General features: G+C 31.6%; 1 protein-coding gene across 3 annotated transcripts in view; it reads right to left on the bottom strand.

Moving 5' to 3' along the window:
* The window catches only part of fdl (beta acetylhexosaminidase fused lobes), an 82652-nt gene extending 66246 nt beyond the window's left edge, over positions 1-16406 (bottom strand). For all 3 annotated transcript variants that reach the window (XM_090110758.1, XM_090110756.1, XM_090110755.1), the window contains exon 1: positions 15911-16406. The gene's annotated coding sequence lies outside the window, so the exon portion shown is untranslated. The remainder of the gene's footprint in view (positions 1-15910) is intronic.
* Positions 16407-22868: the final 6462 nt, after the last annotated feature.

Raw genomic sequence — 22868 nt, forward strand, 5'->3', positions numbered from 1 at the left:
TTCCTTCTATATTTTTTTATAAGCTGTTCTTTAGTAAGACCATTAGTATGAAACGTGCATTTTTTTATATTAGGTACTGATTAAAATTCGCATCTTTAATATCAAACGAAAAGAAGCATATTTCGCGCGGGCCACATTTTATAAGGTCATTGACCTCTGACATAGAAACTTGCACACTTTAATAAATGTGAAAGTTGTGATCGGACGGACAATATTACCATAATACAACTACGGCAGGAGCTGTAAAAAGTAAGCTTCTTATAACATTTGTAAAGGCTCAGCAGGCTCATACCTAAAGTTTGGTTACCCATGCTTGGTTTTGCTAGTTACATGGATTAGGGACCGCTTTGGCAGTCCTTAGTATAACGTTATACAGCCTATAGATATATTCTGTAAGCAAATAGTCAGTGGACTAACCGTATTACATTATATGGGACTGAAATCATCCATATAACTTGGATCCCGGAGTATGTAAGAAATTTTAAACGTGTGGCTCATTTTATGCTGGCTAACACGGTTAATTCTATAAGATACGTGTGGAAAAGCTTTTTCCAATATTTATGTCTAATACAGATTAGCTTTTTCAGAAAAATAAATCTTAAATATGTAACCTTCACCGTAAGTAAGATCTATGGGCAATACTAAGATGCATGTATCTATGTACTTTTTATAGATAAAACTGCGTTAAATTTAAGGATGTTCAAGTATTCAAATTAGATCCATTCAAACCATTGAGATATACATATGGAGACGACACCGCCTACATCACTTATGTTCCGCTCAACATACGCCATATGGCGTAACTGCACGCTCATTTTTTATTTGTTTTAAAGTGAAACGCATCAAATATGCCTTCGTGTGTGTTACGATATTGCACAAATAATACAAATAATACGGAAAAGTGCAAAGGAATAACTTTCATCGGTAAGTACCTAACTAGATAATAATTTTTAAAACCTAGTTAGAGCAAAAAAATGGCGCACAGATTTTGTTCGTGGTGTCTCCTCCATACGTAGTACTATTATCTCAATGATTCAAACATGTATAATAAAAAATAATTTGAAAAACTGATAGTTACATTATTGCACTTATGTATTAGGCCATGCTTTAAAAACCCTCATAAACTCAAACCATTTTCATAACTATTCATATTTTATTTTTCTATTCATATTCAGTTTTCGAACGTTCGATAAATCGTAGCATTCCATTCAGGGATCAATTTAAAAATCGAACGTAAATAAAAACGAGTGGTCATCGTGGCGGTAAGTGAAAAAGCGGGTACTCTTTAGGCCATTCGCGAATCAAGCGGCATACTAAAGTGCCATTACTGTATTAAAACGTGCCCTTTTCAATCGTATCGAAGGGTGTACTCGTCGCTTTGGATTTCTAAATTAATTGGCTCCGACAAGGATACTTGAGACCATTTTTACAATGTATAATGGTTTCATAAGAATAATGTAAAAAAATTCTCACTATTGAATTGTTTAAATTACTTTCATGAATATCGTTTGCGTAATAGTAGCAATTTTAACATTACACTTACGTTTGAAATTTTTAATTAAACAAAAGGTAATTTATTTTTTCTGAAAAAACTCATCAGGAAACATTAAAAATGCGTCATAAACTCCTTATAAAATAAAGAATTGAAAAAATATTATTATAAAGCATTTGAATGCCATAAAACCAAAAATATCAATTTCAACATAAACTCCTTTTTTACAGATGGCTTTTACAAAACCTTCAGCAATGATAATAATATATCAATATGTTACTCAGACTATGACGAAAAATTCCACGATAAATGATATTGTAATAACAGTTAAGTACCTATTAAATTATTTAATGTCATCATTATATTGTACAAAAACACACGAATAGCTAACACAAGTTTATCTTTTTTTCCAGGAGAAATAGTCGATGAAATAACCAAAGGCATAATTCTGATAAGCACATTAAATTCATAAAGCTATTCATCTTAACATTGAAGAATTAAATCAAAATAAATAGCGCTTCACAACTCACAAGTTGCCATGTGCGATAAAGCACGATCGCTATATCGAAATACACAATGATTCCGAGATGATCTTATAATTCCTTGATAGAATTTATATCTATACTAATATTGTTATGCTGAAGAGTTTGTTTGTTTGTTTGAACACACTAATATCAGGAAACTGGTCCGATTTGAAAAATTATTTCGGCTTTAGAGCCCATTTATCGAGGAAGGTTATAGGCTACTAGCGATCCGCCCCGGCTTCGCCCGTGGTACATATTTCGCAATAAAAGGTAGCCTATGTTCTTTCTCAGGGTCTAAAGATTATCTGTGCCAAATTTCATCAAAATCGGTCCAGTAGTTTATGCGTGAAAACCATACATACATACATACATACAAACCTTTCCTCTTTATAATATTAGTATAGATATATAATCACGCTAAGACCAACAGGAGCGGAACACTGCGGATAAAACCGCGGGGCACAGCTAGTTCCTAGATATAATTTATATTTGAAACTAGCGGTCCGCCCCGGCTTCGCCCGTGGTACATGTTTACGTTTTCTCTACATAAGAACCATCCTCGTTCTTCAAGGAATATAATAAAAAAAGAATTATCGAAATCGGTTCAGCTGTTCTCGAGTTATGCGCTTACCAACACATTTTGCGATTCATTTTTATATATTTGAAATATAATTTAAATGGATAAAATCTCATCTGCGAGCGGTCTAGCTGATGTCAGCTAATTAAACGTTTAAAGTTTCACTCGTCGAGATTTCTGGCGAGGATAACGAAACGAGATTAACTCTTCCTGTTTGAAATTACTTATTTAATTGATGCTGGAAGTTGTTATTGCTGGTGATTAATAAACGTCAGTGCATGTTCCTTTGGTTCGAGGTTGGAGTACCGAGTATGGATGTATCATATAGATATAGGTTATCTGTACCAATATTAAAAATATAAACAGCCTTTTTGATCGTTTAATGTTTATATCGAATAAGATCTGTACTATTCAATCAATTTTGAAACTTCTTTCACTATTACAAGTCAGCCGAATTCCATTATTTGTATCGCGGGTAAACCCAGGCCATGGCGATTGCCAGGGCAAGCAGCTAGAAGGTTTAGGTTTAGGTTTACCATTTTATCGTGACAAAACCAAACGTTTTATCTCGAGAAAAAAAGAGCGCCAAAAGTGGTTTATCGCAGATAAAACCAAAACTAAAAGTAATTACACAAAATGCTCTGACAAATATCTTGCCAATGTTTTAATATAATTGTTTATGAAAAAAAAATCATAATAAGTTTTACCATGTCAAGTAGAAAACGTAAAAGTGTGAAAATTAGAGCTAACTTGATGATTTTTTTTATCGAGAAAATTTTAATATTTTATGTTTTTGATTAAACAGAATCGTTGAACATATCATCTAGTTTGATATATATTTTATTTTTTAGATTTGGTCTTGAATATTACACGTATCATCTAATAGAAGATTGGTTATTTTGCTTTATGCCCCCTCTTAAGGGCCGATTTTTCAATGCTTGGATAAAACTTATCCGTCCAATAAAGTATTACACGATAATATTAAAATGTCACGTAAACTGTCAAATACGGGCAATTAGAATACGTTTTTAAAATGGTAGTTTTATACATTATTCGACGAATAAGTTGTAACCAAGGATTGAAAAATCAGCCCTAAAATGTACAGTTCAAAATTTCAGTCAGGTCTTCAATTCCATAACAATTTGCGGTCTAACTACTTACATTGTATCCATGAGAATTGTTTCTCAGTTTTGTGTTGTTAAGTGTCTAATAATATTTATTTTTTTTTAGTTTGGGACTAGACGGTGAAGTGTGAAACGTCCGGATAGTAACTAGATGACCTTGACTTTATTTATTTTTAACAAAGTTTGAATGGTTCCGTGCGCAATTATTGATACTACAGTTGATTATTGAATCCAATGTGGGTCTCGAAACAAGTCTTACTCAAAAAGTTTAATTTTAACGTTGTTAACTACTAGTAGGCACCTAGGTTATTTTGCTCTACCTTACTATCTTTTTAAATTTATCTACATCTTATATATAAAATTCTCGTGTCACAATGTTAGTCTGCATACTCCTCCGAAACGGGTGGACCGATTCTCATGAAATTTTCTGTGCATATCGGGTAGGTCTGAGAATCGGCCAACATCTATTTTTCATATGTACCACGGGCGAAGCCGGGGCGGACCGCTAGTATTTATATATATTTAGTTAATTCATATTATAAGTTAAGCGAATACTTTAAATTGTTATAATTTCAATTTCTCCACATTCTCGCGATACCATAAGCTAGGCAAGGATATAATTAAAAGGAAACATGATACAGATATTTAAAATACATTTACTTGAATATTATCTATCTACATTCACAGAATATTATCTACAATATAAAAGCGTTTTCCTGTTCCGATTCAAACTTAAAGTTTAATTTAATAAATCTGCCATTCTTAATGAGATTGTTACATTAAGGTATTTATTATAATATTCCTTTATTGTGCTACGAGTTAATACTTGCTTTTTAAGTACGTACGTACCAACATATTAATAATACAATTTATTATATTGTCACAGCAGTTATAATAGTTTTATTAAAAATATAATACAAAACAATCACAACACAAGATGAAGCAAATTCTTCACACTTCATGGAACTGTTATTAACTCAACAATGCTGACGTCAGTAATAAAATTGCACTCCTAATACAACAATACGCTTCACTATGTTATGATAAATGGTCGTATACTGCCCTATACTTGTGTCTTGTAGTTAATTTCATTTATCTTTAACTAGCTGTGTCCCGCGGTTTTACCCGCAGTGCTCTGCTCCAGTTGGTCTTAGCGTGATGATATATAGTATTACTAGCGACCCGCCCCGGCTTCGCACGGGTGCAATGCTGATACTAAATACCTACTATACAGAAAAATTGTGAACGTTGTATAGGTATAAAAATATAGCGGCCCGCTCCGGCCTCCGGCATCGCACGGGTATAAAATACATAGCCGAGCGGCCGCAAACGCTACGTCCTGCAATTTTTAAATCTGTAATATCTTCGAAAATATTCACTTAAATCATACGGTGTAAAGGGCCATATAGATCTATATTAAATGAACAATGTATCCATGGTATTTAATTGGTTAAGGATTAATGCTGTATTGGTTAAAATCGCTTCGAAAATTAGCCATTATTTGTCGTAAAAAGTAAATGACAAAAAAAAGTTATTGTGGGTTATCCATAAGAGATAGACATATACCATCGCGGACTTTTCTGTAGACCTTTTCAATGTGTATAATACTTAGTACATTATTTTGATAAAACTCGTAGGGTTCAGCCTGCGTTTGCAATGTAAGCGGAATAAATGTAATTTTTTACGACATCACATTAGAAACCTCAAAAATAACAGTACTTCTCCACTACTTAATGGATCTTATTATACATATAAACCTTCCTCTTGAATCACTCTATCTATTAAAAAAAACCGCATCAAAATCCGTTGCGTAGTTTCAAAGATTTAAGCGTACAAAGGGACATAGGGACATAGGGACATAGGGACAGGGAAAGCGACTTTGTTTTATACTATGTAGTGATATAGGTAGCCTATAATTAATAACCTAAACCTTCCTCGATAAATGGGTTTTGTTTGAACGCGCTAATCTCAGGAACTACTGGTCAGATTTGAAAAATTCTTTCGGTGTTAGATAGCCCATTCATCGAGGAAGGCTTTATATATCATCAGTCATCACGCTAAGAGTTAAGACTTAAGACCAACAGGAGCGGAGCCACGCGGGTGAAACCGCGGAGCGCAGCTACTTATTACATAATTCAAAACTATGTACTCAATAGTTTTTTCTACTTCTAAATAAAAGTACCTATTTCCAATTATTGTCGCTTTCAATTCTTATCTCTAGAGCAATCGCGTGTAAAAACAATATTTAATTTATGCACCATGCATGTTAAACATAAACCCATATTTACTATGCATCGTTTAAATGCCTTATACATGAGAAATTATTACCTAACGTAAAACGCAAAATTTGTCACGAATACATACCTAGATGGAGTATTAATATTTTTTATTTGCAACAATTGCAATACCTTTTTATTTAGGTCTCACGATCGTATTTTTAATTCTTTTCTATGTAAAAATGGTTTATCAATACTAAATTAGGTATATTGGTTTCAAAGCATCAATAAAATTTAGCCTAATTACTTATATACCTACCGACTATTAAATTCTCATTGTAAATCTAGTTTAAGGAATATTAGTATCATATAATATAAGTACAGCTAATATGTCATGATGATAACATAGTTTTGACGTTAATTTAACTGCAAAATAAAACACGATTTATATAATATTATGGTATTTTATTGCTTAAGATCGTGACATTAAAAAAGGTGCGTATGATATTACGCAGACAAAGTTGTCTATCGTCAAAAGGTTTTAAATCTAATCTTATAATATACTTACTTGATTGTATGCTCTATTATATTAAGCCATTTTCAATCGTGTAAAGAAAATAAATAAATAATATGCAAGGAAAATAAATAGTTCTTATCAACCATTAATCATGATAATAATTACGGTATTCCCTATATTGCTTATCGATAAGTGTTTAACATGCTGTATAATTGAAAAATAATCAATCAATCAATCAAATTGGGTTTGATAACTTATATTACGCTCATATACCAAAGTGACGCAAATAATATTGTATCAAAAAAATCGACTTGTAGAGGAAAAACAAAAGTGAACGCGTTTAAGAGTAAACGACTAATATATGACAGTTAAATATCACCACAAATGTATATAAAATTGAAAACAAACAATAGCGCTCATTTCCTGCAATTATCTATACAACAAATACTCTTCACATTGGCATGATTAGGCGGAAACATGACAATAGATAAAGCAAAAACACAAATTGAAATAAATAAAGGACATAATGAATATATATCCATAACTGTATACTCAATATGATTGAGCTGGTCTTGTCTACGAAATTAACGGAACGGTTTTTATTACATTTACTTAGTCCCCGGAAATTAAGAACGGAGGGCGATAAACCAAACTACTTCTATAAATATCTTCTGACGCGAATATTGAGCTATAAATATAGCCAAATAGATATATTTTGTACAGAATATGTTTAATTTGACGTAATTTAGATACCTACATAAAGAATAACCATATATGTACGTTAAATATTTACTTATTCAAATAGGTACACATATTGGATAAGTGAGTACATATTTTTATTAATCCATTAAAAAGACTTTAGAACGGATTGCAAACGGTCAAACACTCGCAAATACACAAAACAAATATGTTTAAGCATAAGTAAGTTGTCTAGTTTTATATTATAGCTTTACTTAGTCTAGGACTGATTGACGCAGTGTTAAAATTGGGCACTAATAATTACATGTATTTAAATTACTTTCTACCCGCTATTTTTCTTCTTCTATACATAAATTAATTAGGATTCCATTGTATGCAAGGAATAATATAATAATTTTATATTAAAAGCCATATTTATTAAAGTGCAAACCTTAAGTGGGCACAGAGAGCGTCTAAAGGCGTCATACCTACTTTAATTGCCTTAATAATGAGTAAGCACCACGTAATAACAATGAGCGTTGAATTATCTCAGCGGAGTGCAGACGGAAATTTGCATTTATTTGCAAAAATATTTAGCATACAAATTTCTTTATTTTTATCTTTATGTGCAATTCCGTTTGACTCATTATCTCGTAATTGCAGTGGATATGGCTTTGGGTTAAGTTGTCAACGATTTAAACTTAAAAAAAAGTCTGATGGGCATAGAAGGCTGATAATCCTGTTTTTACAAGATAAATTAATCAAACTGTATATATAATTAATATAATATGAGCGAGAGTTTTACATAAAATTTGCGATATTTAAATATCTTTATCTTTTAGAGTTCATATATGTATACTCGGAAGTAATACAGGACACAGGTACAGAAAGACTTAGGTACTGCTGTTAAGCTATTGGTATTAGGTATTGTTGTTAAGCTATTGCATAGCTTTTATCTCAAGTCACAACTTTGAGCGTGGCGACCGAATGTAAAAATTCCGTAACGAAAAAACCTAACACCCACCACTCCACGCGGCACAGCGATGCGATGCTATGCAATAGCTTTGCCGCGGCAGTCCTCGAGTGCCACACGTATTTTTTTATTTAAACATACTATTATTCTGCATACGGAATAACTTATGAAAAGCTCCCACAGTTGAATGCACTTTCTGCAATACACAAAACCAATTGCTCCGAGATTTCCAGATGTTATTGTATGTAAATTAATATTCGCATTAAGCGCAAATAATCTTAAGATATTCAAATGCTTAGGTTGTAATCGTTTTAGGAGTTTTGAATATTTAAAATATAAGTCACACAGGTTCCTTATACGTTACGTTAGATGGGTGCTTGAGGTGTGAGCTGTTTTAAATATTCAAGTAATATGCTAAAACGGAAAACTTCAGGGAACATCCTTTGTAATAAAACTGAAGCATATAATCACATTAGAATATAACGCTGGGTTTAAATTTGTAACACATTTTACGTAGGTATCTATAAATGCTATACATACTGGTGTTTATTTCCTGTTTGTCAGATATATAAACATTGTAAAAAACAGACGCAAATAATCCTCTAAATAAGGAAAACATACGATTTTTTTATAAACTGCATAGGGTGAAATTACCTACGCATCATTGATAAATAATAATCATTGAATAATAATCATGAATACCTATATAAAAATTTAAAGCAACAAAATATTGTATTATATTATCATCATTTCAGCAAGTTATATTCGAAAATTTTACCTAACTAACTATGAGAAAAAATTTCAGAAAATATCTCTGAAATAAATAACTATATATATATATATATATATATAGTATATATATATATATATATATATATATATATATATATATATATATATATATATATTATATATATTATATAATATATATATATATATATATATATAAAATATATTATATAATATATATATATATATATATATAATATATATATTATATAATATATATATATATATATTATATAATAATAACATCATGCAGTACTCTATAACCTGCAGAACTCTTAGATAACAAAGAAATATTGAACCTCAAATAGAATTTCGTGAACCACGATAGTTATACCTTTTGTTTGACCGTAAAATCTCTTTAATCTATGCTAATTCCGAGCTAAATGATAACCACTATTCTCATTAAATTCCTCGACATGGCAACGCTATCAAAGTTAAAGCTGTCTGGACATTTTTAAACTTTTTAATCTACATAGTTGCTACCCAATCGCGTATCAAAGTTTTTTTGTGTTTTTATTACCGGCTTTTAAAATTGGGTTATTTGCGGTTATCGGTTTGGAAATTGGTTTCTATAAATAAGAAGTTATTTGACTTTTTTAAAGAAAATTTCGATGAATAAAATTTCGTCCAGATATCACCTTCTTCATAAAAGATCAGTAATGAAGTTTCTGTAGTGCATTTTTTTTTACAAATAACACGTCATGCAACTTAAGTTGCATTGTCCTTATTGACATTAAAATGGAAATAAACAAACCACAAAAAAATTTTAGTCAGGGTTTAACTTTAAGCGCGGGTTCTCTTTAATCTGGTTTTGTCGTATTTCACATAGACAATTATTAAAGTGACACATCCCTGGTTTAAAGTTAGACTGTGTTTAAATTGTTGGTAAGACCATACCTATTTTAAAACTGAAAAAGAATACTTGTTATCATTTTCTAAAACCCAAGTATTGTTTCAGAGAAAAGCGCCACCTAGAGGGTTTGCATCGAACTAGTAGTGGTCCCTGAAATCAACCCTTACTGAAACTGTTTAACTTGGATATGACGTCATTCCACGTAATATCAATAGATGGCGTACCAAGGTTGTAAAATATGAACGGGGTTATAGAAATAATGTGGATATTGTTTTTCTAATAGGTACCTGAATTCAATAATTTAAAAAGTATCTTGATTTTAGGACACTGATATAATCCACTATATACGTATATTCTAAAACATTAATGATCACTGTTATCAATTATCATGTGTTTAGCGCTTTTTAATTTTTGAATGTTTTAAGTCGGTAATTAGGTATATCTACTTACTGAAGTTTACACTATAAAATTTAACATAAATTGTGTTATTAAGAAACTTTATCCTATTTTTTTGTAATTGATTTCTCTTATAGCTACAGTATAGAAATCTCGACTATTCGAGGCTAGTATTTAAAAAGCATTTAAACGCAGAGCTACAAATGTTCATTAACACAATCCAATTAGAGAATTCCAAACCAATAATGTGAAGAACGTATGAAAGGCAATGAATTATGTTATTGTAATCACCGTGTAACCTCGTACAAGTCCAATCACAAATAAGAATAAAGAAACTATATACATAATATTAATATTTTATTTATTATACACAAACTAAAAAAAAAACAGTCATAGTATCACAATATTGACAATAAAGGTAGCAGTGAAATGCACATGGGAACATAACTATAAAGTAAAAACAATTAAATGCATAGTTTTCAAACCCTTTTTCCAATTAACGTACATTTTCGTGCATTCATTATTGAAAACATTTCGTTTTTATGATGGAAAAGCAATAAACTTCATTTTATAGAGCGGCGAGTGCCGATAGTCGCGAGTCGTAACGCACAACTTCAAGAATCAATTGTGCATGAAAATATTAATCCCTATGTTGTTTCAATGTTCACGCGTTTTAACTGCAGCTTTGAATTATTACGCAGGCCTTGCTAAGGCTTAATGCTGAATGGTATTTTTATTTGCAGACTTTCTTATCGATGCCGGCTATTACAGCGATTACCTACATATATGGCGGTTAATTTAAATACAAAAACATAATGAGTATAGTTTATTGCGCGAAAATGTGATTATTTATTAAATTTTATATGTAGGCAACTTCTAATAAGAGTATTAGATAATTTATCCTCTTTAGTTACCGTAATAATTATAGAAAGAAATGAAGAAGAACATCAGCCTACATCTATTACCAATATCTTTTTTTTTAAGAAATAATCTATTTAATCTGTTCAAATCAATTTATTAATTCCAAAGTTAATTCTCTATTGTTTCAGTATTGAACGTATAATTAATAAATATTGATACATGGTTGTATCAATGGAATAATTATTAAGTATTCTTGTTATTAAGTAATTTTAACAATAACTCCTTTCAAATAAGTTTCAAATTGAATTTATATTTTTGGTTTTATGGCATTCAAATGCTTTATAAATATAAATTTATAAAGAATAGAAAAAATTCGATCACGAGGCGGGACTCGAACCCGCATCCTTCGCGCCATTCATTTTTCTATTCTTTATAAATTTATATTTATAAAGCATTTGAATGCCATAAAACCAAAAATATAAATTCAACAAAAAAGGTCGTGTTCCATCGTTACAATATTGTATTCACTGAAAAGTGCTTCATATTGGTTGAAATGGTTGTTAATCATCTCAATAGATGGCGCGCGGTGTGTCCCTTCAGACACATAAAACTGAAAGAATAGAATAAATTCGATTGCTCTGGCGGGTCACGAGTGGCTGAGTTGGTCAGGCATCCGCCCCGGAATGGCGCGAAGGATGCGGGTTCGAGTCCCGCCTCGTGATCGAATTTTTTCTATTCTTTATAAATTTATAAGTTTCAAATTATCACAATCGATTTCATTTGTTTTGAATACGAATTAGATTACTGTTTATTCAGTTTGCAAACAGTAATTTTACTACCCATTATAAAGTTTCTAGTTTCATAAAAATACGTAGATAGAAACAAACGAAAAAAAAGTTTTGTAAAGAATAGCCCGTATAGTTCCCGTTCCCGTGGGATTTCCGGGATAAATAATATCCTTTGTGTTAATCCAAGTTATACACATGTATACAGGGTGTCCCAAAAAGTAGTGATGAACGGAAGCTGGGAGGTAGAGGACCTAGAGGGCTATCCGAATCACCCCCATGTATGTTATGCGATTTTTCGTATTTTCGGAGTTATGACGTTTTTTTCAATTTTTCATTTATCGCTGAGTAGGATGAGATTTTTATTTATGGTGACGTAAATTATTGCGCTAGATGATTGATTTTTTTTGTGTGCTAAGCTGAAAGATAGGCCAATTCAGTATGGTAACATTTACTATCGTTAGATCTTCGAATGGAATAAAAAAAAGAATTAAATGCCAAGAAAGATAAAATTACTCAGTATGTTCACCACTTCAAGGGCCCGTAAAAAAATAAAATCACATAAAAAAAGTTTTCCGTTTGTCTTTTAAAAACTTGCTCTATCTATCAGGTAGCTACCCTAAAAATTTCATTTTATTATTCAGAAGGCTTCAATCGAAAAATTGAAATCTAAATGTGGTAAGTGCAAAAATTTTATTAACATGATGATCATTAAAACCAATAAATAGGTGTTTAATTACCAGAAATTTTTAAAATAACCCCGCTGTTGCTGATTGTAAGTGCGACATCACCATAGAAAGTTGTCTTTTAAATGTCTGAATGCCCTTTTATCATTTTTAATGGTTTCTTCTGCTACTATGAATTTCCGGGTTATTTCGTCCAAATTGTGGCATTATCTCAAGTAGCGAGGTCTTTTTAGTATCCCCATTGAAACAAATCAATGGGGTTTAGGTCGAGAGACCGTTAGGCTAGGCTTTAAGGCAGGCGTCACCGGCGCATGCGCAGGCTGCAACGACCAATCCATCTTTCAGGGTATCTTTGCCCTTTAGCCTGGCCTCCACGGTCCCCGGACATAAACCCTATTGATTTTTTTTCCGTGGGGATAACTACAAAAACGAGAGACTGCCACAATTTGGACGAAATAACCCGGAAATTCATAGTAGCAAAAGAAACCATTAAAAATGATAAAAGGGCATTCAGTCATTTAAAAGATAACTTTTTACGGTGATGTCGCACTTGCACTGAGCAACAGCGGGGTCATTTTAAAAATTTCTGGTAATTAAACACCATGTTATTGGTTTTAATTTGTTTTTATTAATCATCATATTAATTCAATTTTTGCACTTACCACATTTAGATTTCAATTTTTCGATTGAAGCCTTCTGAATAATAAAATGAAATTTTCATGGTAGCTACATGATAGATAGAGGAAGTTTTTAAAAGCTAAACGGAAAACCTTTTTTATGTGATTTTATTTTTTTACGGGCCCTTGAAGTGGTGAACATACTGGGTAATTTTATCTTTCTTGGCATTTAATTCTTTTTTTTATTCCATTCAAAGATCTAACGATAGTAAATGTTACCATACTGAATTGGCCTATCTTTCAGCTTAGCAAGCAAAAAAAATCAAGCATCTAGCGCATTAATTGACGTCACCATGAGTGAAAATATCATCGTACTCGGCGATAGGTGAAAAATTGAAAAAAACGTCATAACTCCGAAAATACAAAAAATCGCATAACATACATGGGGGTGATTCGGATAGCCCTCTAGGTCCTCTACCTCCCAGCTTCCGTTCATCACTACTTTTTGGGACACCCTGTATATACATCTATCCTTACAAACTTTCGCATTTATAATATTATAGTAGGATATGATAAGTGCAATATTTATAAATGCTATAATTACTAAATCAAAAAATACAGAAAATTGACGTAAGTTTTCGATAGTAAAAATAACAAATTGATCATTACAAATCAATACAAAACTCGTAATTTTTTATAATCAGATTATCTTAATTGATTGCTTAACGATGACAAGGATTAGTAGTTATAGATAAGATAATTTATAGATATGAATACAACCCAAATAGATTAGGTAATCATAAAATATAAATTTCAATGCTGGTCAGAAGAGCATTCAAAAGCGTTCTTGTCAGGGGATTTTTGTTACTTATAAACACTACGATGGAGAAATTATAGTCAAACTTGGAGTCTTTACTACGAAAAACAATTACACAATTAAAAATAAATAAGATAAAGATACACGGACTTTATACATCGAACACGACACTAGCAATACAGCGCGCTAATTAACAATAATTGCGATGACTCCTTGGCCACTATGAATGAACATCGCCATAATTGTGCTATGATCAATAATCACATGTCGGCTTGTTATACACGAATACCAATACAATCGAGGCGTGCTCAAGTGTCGCGCCGTGTATCCTCAACTTTAATACTTGATAGTTTGCTGAATACACAATGTCAAAAACGTATCGCTTTTCCCGCCAACGTTTTCTATGATTAGGTAGTAGGTACGCTAATCGTCTTACTTCGATGAGCCAATAAGCCTTGGCTTGGATTTGGGTGTGAGTTGATCCTAACGGTTTTACATTGTGTGGATAAATTGTTGCTACTTGGAGACATTATATCCTACTACCTTTTGTCGAATTTTAGTGAAAGAAAATTTCGATCTTTTTGACAAAGGCTCATTAGACGTTATAGTATTCAATTTTAAAAGAAATTGTTATCAAAATTGTGTTCTTATTCAAGTATGAGAAGCTGCGAGTAAAGTACAATTTTACAAAGCATCACACCAAGTCAACGGAAGAAATGTTAATCATATGTATTTCCTTATTTACATGTAGAAGTTTCTATATTTTTTATCTACTAAATGCAGCAAAAAGATTTGCCATATTCGAAAAAGTTAAAAGTCGGTTGCATATAGTTTACTAATAATGTACATAATATTGATTACTATGTATTTATGGCAACGGCAATATGGTTAATTTATTGCAAAAGGACTACAAATTAAGAGCGGTATAACTCTCTTAACTATGAATTTAATAAATATAGATAACATTTAATTAATTTCTATGTATAATACATTACAGAAACTCTATAGATATTATGATTAAAAGCTATGGGTTTCCAAATGAACCTATTTGTGGCTGTATTTTATAAAATTTGAGCTTTTTACAAGGTCCAAAGAGAAGCAACACTTTCAAACTATAGTATAATAGAACTGTAACGCAGTATATGGTTTTTGTATCATTTGATAAGTTTGTATGTTATTGTATACAGTTTTTGTACTTATCATGTAAATTTAAAGTTTTACCATCAATTTGAGAACTACTAATTAGTAATAATAATCCAATGCACAACATGAACACAACATAATAAATAATCAGTAGTTATTGATATCTAGTACCATCCTTATCACATAATGATGAGCGAGTTACAATTTTTTATCATTTGGCTGACAGCACTCATTATCATAGCAATTACTTCTGTATTATGTAAAATTAGATTTTTAATGAGTGCAATAAATATGTTTTTAATTATATGACATTGAAAATTATTATAGTAAAATTAATATATATCAATCAGATTGAGTAATTAATTAAATTACTTATTATTTAATAATTAGAAAAGTATGTCTTACCAGATGATAAAATTAACCAGTTCTAATATCAAGTTTAAAAAATTATTAAATTTCTCTAAACAGGAAACAAATTGAGAACTGCAATAACAACCCTAGCTAAAAAGCATGCCTTAATTCATGTATTTTCTGTATTGTACAATATTGCCTCCAATTAATATGTTGTACAATATTAAAAATTTGATTTAATTTTCATTGATAATTCAAGGAATTTAATACATAGCATATAAATAAATAAATAAATTAGTGATTTTAATACTACAACAAAATACATAAACAATATGTATGTAGGTACATGGAAAAATTACACCTATGAATGAATGGTTAATATTGCTTATGAATACTGAGAAGGTTTAGCGAAAAGCAATAAATCGAACAACAGATATTCTGAGAAAGAAAAAGCACAATAAAAACCTGGACATCTAACCTTTTATCAGTATTGCAATAATTTTACTCTTACCTTGATAATTGTGTTATAATCCAACGATTTTTCAATAAATACTTTTTATATTATCACCACAACACTAAGTACGGTCTGTTATATATTTATAGAAAGTAAAAACGAGAACAAAACTTTGAAAACAATACTGTTTCACCTATTGAGCACAGGAACTGTTCTATATGTTTAACACTCACTTAAATAATACAATTTGTATTGGAAATATATTAAACAAATAATATTCTACATCACAGTTTGGAAAGTTAGATTTTTAATGAACAAATACAAAATAAATTACAACAAAACAGTAGCACTACGTTCGAGATTTATGACATAAAGCTTATAACCTCAGGATAGAAATATTGCAAGAATATTCAAAATACTCCAAATAACGTTGGGGCATTTAGCACTTTCTTTTGAATAACACTAATCCGCAATCGCTAAATCTTATCTGCCATTCGTACAAGTACAACAAAACGTGAAATGTCCATGTCCAAATAAAGACAGAATGAATTTATGCCAAAATTGACAGCTCACATCAATTATTGCAGTGCTATTCGGCCTGTGGCGAAATTCGGAACTAATGCCGTCATATTGACAGATCGTTGAGTGCAAGCACAGAACCTTAGAGTATTTAATTATTAATACAATAGTATAGAGCGCGTGTATTGCACAAATTGCTTAGTGCGCATCGTAGGCAGATGAGCTATAGATACTTTATCGATGTGTGTGTGACAAATAGGGATGGGTAGGTATCAATTGCGTGTTGAACTATCGATAAGTTATGTAAATAAATATGTATCATAAGTAAATTTTATGTTCAATAAGTTATTAAAGGAAAAATATATGAATAAATTATAAAATATAAATATGTAATTTTAAATTTGTTTACCAACTGAATTAAGTTTTTTTATTCCATTTGAATATTTCTTCTATTAAATATAAGTACTTTAAAAAAATATGTTTAATTGGAATATCAGATAAACGTGAGTACTTTTTAAATAATAAAGATAATAAAATAAAAGGTCGGGTTTAGTGCTATTTCTTTAATAATAAATCAAACAATAATAATAATGTTTTAAAAATGTTAAATAAAAATAAGAAATAATTAATAATTTTAAATGATAATATAATAAATAATATTAATAATTTTTTTATCTCATTTTATGATTTATCCATTCTACTATCAAAATCTTCAAAATCAATTTAGCGGTTCAGAAAATATATCGTAAAATTACATACTTTACATTTACACTATAATACATTCGCATTCATAATATTAGAAAGTGTATCATACAAAACACACCACAAATTTATTTAAAAATTTATTTACATTTTTAAAAGAGTTTTTTTTTAAAGTTATAATAATTTGTAAAAATATAGTTCTTCTAGTATTATTATTTTACCTCTCCACAAAAAAGGCTCCACCAGAAACTGCGGAAACTACCGTACCTTGGCCCTCGTTTCACATAGTAGCAAAATATTACTACATATTATAAATAATCGTATTCGATATTATCTCGATTGGCAAATTCCTCAAGAACAGGCAGGTTTCGTGAAGGGCAAAGGCACACGCGAACAAATCCTAAACGTAAGACAGTTAGTCGAAAAAGCTTATGAATTCGATATCCCATTAGTTTTGTGCTTTATCGACTATAGCAAAGCTTTCGATTGTGTCGACTGGAGCTGTCTCTGGAAGGTACTTGCTGAACTCGGTGTACCCCAGCACTTAATCTTCCTGCTTCAATCACTATATTACAATAGCCAGGGAGTTGTAAGAGTTGACCATACTTTGTCCAAGCCATTCAAATTCGAAAAAGGAGTGAGGCAGGGATGCATTCTTTCACCCATTTTATTTAACATTTATGGTGAATACATCATGAGAAGAGTTTGTGAAGATTGGGATGGTGGAGTTAATATCGGCGGCACCAAAATCACCAATCTGCGTTATGCTGATGACACCACGCTTATAGCAAATGATAAAGTCGAAATGGCTTCATTCCTTGACAAACTGGAAAGCATCAGCAATGAATTGGGGCTAACTATTAACAAAGCAAAGACCAAACTAATGGTTGTCGATCGCACAAACAAGATGGATGCGACAAACACGACCAACTTGGATACCGTCGATAGTTTTGTCTACTTAGGCTCCATTATTACCAACAATGGCTCATGCGAACCCGATATCCGAAGAAGAATAGGAATCGCCAAAAACGCAATGTCTCAACTGCACAGAGTGTGGGCAGATAGAAATATTTCTCTAGTAACTAAACGGAAACTTGTCAATTCTTTAATTTTCTCCATCTTTCTATATGGCTCCGAAACCTGGACATTGCGTAAGGCAGACTACTCTCGGATAAATGCTTTTGAAATGTGGTGTTGGCGACGCATGCTTCGCATCCCATGGACGGCACGTAGAACGAATAAATCAATTCTCGAGGAGCTTGGTATTACCAAAAGACTGTCCTCCACATGCTTGCGACGAATATTGGAATTCTTCGGTCATATTGCAAGAAAGAGGGGAGACAACCTGGAGAAAGTCCTTCTAACTGGCAGGGTAGAAGGAAAAAGGCTCCGAGGCCGTAGCCCAATGCGCTGGTCAGATCAAATTAAAACGACCGTAGAAACTAGCGTACCTGAAGCAATCCACATCGCAGAAGATCGAGACAAATGGCGTAAAATAACTAGGAAATCACAACTCCAAAATGATCACGACCCTCAGCAGTGAGGATTTCGACTTAAGGAGGAGGAGTTCTTCTAGTAAACTGTGAGTAAACTTTATATCGAGTACAGCGTTGATCAGGTCACATCACTAGGATAAAATGGCGGCAGTGAGGCGCGCGAGCGAGCCTGCGCGTGTCCGCCTTCCACCTTCCCTTCACCCCCGCGATGCTAGATTTATTTTCATAAAAATAAGTATAACAATCGACTTACCGATGAAATGTGATACTGGATTTAAATTTTGCGTATTTTCTAGTATCGTTTTTGCAAGATATAACTGCACATTTCACCATGTTTATTCCTAGATATGAATAAAAATCAAGAGCAACGCACTTCGTCAGCACTCAACCATGACTACGAGCGCGCGCGGCGGGAACGTCGTGTTGTTCCCACCTGTGCCTACTGTTCCCACTTGGTTGTTCGCGCTCTATCTATATATCTATCTATACTCTAAGCACAGAACAGTAAAGTATTTGTTTTTAATGTTCTGTGAGTGCAAGTGAGTGTAGAATCGTAGAATCTATCGCTTGCACGCTTGTTTATGAGCTTGTATATTATAATGCTTGGTGTAGGTATTGTTTGGTGCGGTTTTTTTTTTCTTCACACTGGCAAGGGCAAATAGTCGATAAATCTTCTTGCCATAGCAGAAAAAAATAATTTGGAAAATCCAAAAGTGCACGCCTCATAATTTTTTTTTAATAAATATTTATTAATAATTATTTTTGTTTATTTAATAACAATTAAACCACATCGAATCAGACCCTGAAAAATGAAAGGGTTCTATTCCTGAGCATACTCAAGCGTAAGAGAAAAAAAAAGACTCGATTAGTAAAGTATTTCGGTCGCTATCGTGTTAACAAGAAAAAGGATCCGCACATACAGACACACGGACGTCCAAGACAGAACTTTTTTAAACTGTTTTTTAACTAGTTTAAATAACAAAAATGACATCAAAAATATCATGAACGTTAAAAATAGTGTTTTTTCTTAATATGTGTGTGTATGTATTATCTTACAAGTGCAATGTATGATAACATTGACAGCTAGAGCCATAGACTATACAGTCATTTATTTAATCTATGGAATGTTGAATTAAAAGTTAAAACTTTGATTAGGTACCTATAACTATCGTCATAGTTGTTTAAAATTCATAGAGATAACTGAGAATTGAGATTAGAATATAATATTTTATTTTTTAATATTACTATTTCTGTACTAACTAACCTACCTTATTTTAATAACTTCAAAGATTTAGCAGTCCCGCTATAAAAATGAATCGTTCGCGCCTTTTCGCGCAATAAAGCTCAAATTCGAATTTGGAAAATATGAGATATAATAAAACCGTAGCGTGCCGTAGCACTCCGTAGCAGTGCTTAATGACTACAGACTACACGATACACGTATCGGACGGTATATATTCTACACACTGAGAACAGTTTTTAGGGAACGGATTACTTTTTATCACGCCAATCGCCATTCACCGCAGTTCTCAGAGGATGATTCAAAAGCTTCTCAAAAGCGTAATTATTAAGTTATAATATTATGGTTAAATGGTTCAAAGATATACTTATGATTCAGGATGACTAAAAACGCGTAAGTAATAACCACTGTCCACTATTAGTTACCTACCTATATTTGAAAAAGAGTTACCTACTTAGTCAGATTTCATTTATGTATTTAGTACTTATAAAAGTATATAAGAATTGTATTTTTTATATGATAGTTATTATGGTTATTATAATCGCTTAGGTACCTACCTACCTGCTTTGGTAATCAAAACGAATTTATGCTACTTAATAATTATTAATAGTAGCTAACGCTAACTTAAGTACCTAGGTGTATTGCACGCCTCATAAGCGAAGCGTTGAGGTGGGTACTACTGTCACTTCGCGCAAAACATCTGATTTTTCAAACTTAAAATGTCTTTATGTATCATACATTGCACTTGTAAGATAATACATACACACACATATTAAGAAAAAACACTATTTTTAACGTTCATGATATTTTTGATGTCATTTTTGTTATTTAAACTAGTTAAAAAACAGTTTAAAAAAGTTCTGTCTTGGACGTCCGTGTGTCTGTATGTGCGGATCCTTTTTCTTGTTAACACGATAGCGACCGAAATACTTTACTAATCGAGTCTTTTTTTTTCTCTTACGCTTGAGTATGCTCAGGAATAGAACCCTTTCATTTTTCAGGGTCTGATTCGATGTGGTTTAATTGTTATTAAATAAACAAAAATAATAATTAATAAATATTTATTTAAAAAAAATTATGAGGCGTGCACTTTTGGATTTTCCAAATTTTTTATAAATATAAATTTATAAAGAATAGAAAATAATTCGATCACGGAATTGTCGCGAAAGAATAGGGGTTCGAGTTCCGCCTCGTTTTCGAATTTTTTCTATTCTTTATAAATTGATATTAATAATTTTAATTTTAAATATGAATTGTTTAAAAAAAATATTTTATAAACTTTAAAAAATTTACAGGTTCTTAATAAAAATGAAACAAAAACGCCAGTAAGTAAAATTTTTATTCATATTGTGTAGTACATAGTTTATAGTACCTCAATGTATTTTTATTATTTATTTTTTATTTATTTTATTTATAAAAAGATACCTTACAGCTTATAATACAATAAATAGTAAATTAATAATTAAGTACGCCAATAACAAGGTACACCAATTATCAGTTCAACATAAGTGACAAAAATAGAAAACAGTGCTTAAAGTACTTAAAACTATACAAATTGGAATTGGTTATTATAATTAAATAGCAAATTTCAACCCAAAACCGGTATGTGTATGTGTATGTGTGTGTGTGTGTGTGAATGTGTGTGTTGTGTGTGGGTGAAAGAGAGTGTGTATGAGTGAGTACATTGAATGTAGATATAGTAACTAAGTATGCAAATTATTTTTTATATTCTAAATTAATCAAATCAAGGATCGCAGTTTTAAATTTAGCGCGAGATAAGTGGAAAATGTCGACAGATGAGAATTTTTTATTGTAAACGTTGGGAACTCTAAGAAACGGTGTGTTTTTAAGATAATTTGTTGATACAGCCGGTACATGGAATAGGGGTGTGTGGCGAGTTCTCTGAGTAGGTGTGCAAAAGTTGATGTTTGAGAGCGCTGATAAGAAATCAAACTTATTACTTACGATATCATGCAATAGCATCATATCAATAAGATTTCTTCTATCTTCTAAGGTATTTATATTAAAGTGTAAACAAGCCTCCGGGTAATTTGTTGAGAAATATTTAGTTTTAAAACTTAATTTTTTAATAAAAATTTTTTGAAGCCTTTCTATTTTCTCGATGTGGCATTTATATATTGGACGCCAAATGACACTAGCAAATTCGAGGATGCTGCGAACATATGCAAAATAAATTACTTTAAGACAAAGGATATCATCAAACGGATCTGCCTGGCGAAGAATAAAACCTAGATTTTTATATGCCTTTTGGGTTATTGTATCAATGTGTATGTTATAAGAAAGTTTTTCATCAAGGATCACACCAAGGTCCCTTACAGTTGTAGCAGCCGGAATAATTTCATCGCAGATTTTGTAGTTGAAAGATATAATAGATTTATTACGAGAGAATGATATTTTTTGACATTTTTGGATATTTACGGATATTTTATTAATTTTATAATAATTCGAGAGTCTATTTAGGTCTTCCTGAAGTAAAAAGCAGTCTTCTAATGTGTTTATTTTCCTAAAAATTTTTTTATCGTCGGCATACAACAAGAATTTTGAATTCAAAAAGCAGTTAACAATATCGAATAAATATAAATTGTATAATAAGGGACCGAGATGTGAACCCTGAGGAACTCCTGAGGTTACATCGACGAAGTTGGATTTAAAGCCTCCCAGTACGACTGATTGACACCTGTTTCGGATATATGATTCTGTCCACCTAAGAAGATTACCCCGTATTCCGGCTGCAAAAAGTTTACGCATTAAGACATTGTAGCTAACCCTGTCAAAAGCTTTCTCAAAATCTGTGTATATGACGTCGATCTGAACACGGTTATTCATATTATTATTTATGTAATGTGTTAATTCAAGTAGATTAGTTACGACATTGCGCGATTTAATAAATCCATGTTGCTCGGAAGGAATACAGCTGATAGTGTGGTTATAAATCTGTCGGTATACTAATTTTTCTAACATTTTTGCGAATATATTCAGCAGTGATATCCCTCTATAGTTTGTTATACATTTTTTGGAATTTTTTTTATGAATAGGT

Source organism: Colias eurytheme, chromosome 16 (assembly GCF_061535395.1).
Source record: "Colias eurytheme isolate Ceu_HAF_F1 chromosome 16, ilColEury1 Martin Lab GWU primary, whole genome shotgun sequence".
Classification (NCBI taxonomy): domain Eukaryota; kingdom Metazoa; phylum Arthropoda; class Insecta; order Lepidoptera; family Pieridae; genus Colias; species Colias eurytheme.